Source organism: Aethalodelphis obliquidens, unplaced genomic scaffold, assembly GCF_003676395.1.
Source record: "Aethalodelphis obliquidens isolate GAN/ISIS:26980383/991018 unplaced genomic scaffold, ASM367639v1 scaffold6, whole genome shotgun sequence".
Taxonomy (NCBI): Eukaryota; Metazoa; Chordata; class Mammalia; order Artiodactyla; family Delphinidae; genus Aethalodelphis; species Aethalodelphis obliquidens.
The window spans coordinates 12778132-12778427 of NW_020837950.1; positions in this window are offsets into that span (position 1 = coordinate 12778132).

Below are 296 nucleotides of genomic sequence, written 5' to 3' on the forward strand. Positions count from 1 at the left end.
ATGTGGCATCTTCCCGGACCAGGGCACGAACCCGTGTCCCCTGCATCAGAGAAAGACTTTTGAAGGGAATTAAAAAAATTCCTAGCGCTTCCCTGGTGGTGCAGTGGTTGAGAGTCCACCTGCCGATGCAGGGGACACGGGGTCGTGCCCCGGTCCGGGAGGATCCCACATGCCGCGGAGCGGCTGGGCCCGTGAGCCATGGCCACTGAGCCTGCGCGTCCGGAGTCTGTGCTCCGCAATGGGACAGCCCACAACAGTGAGAGGCCCGCATACCGCCAAAAAAAAAAAAAAAAAAA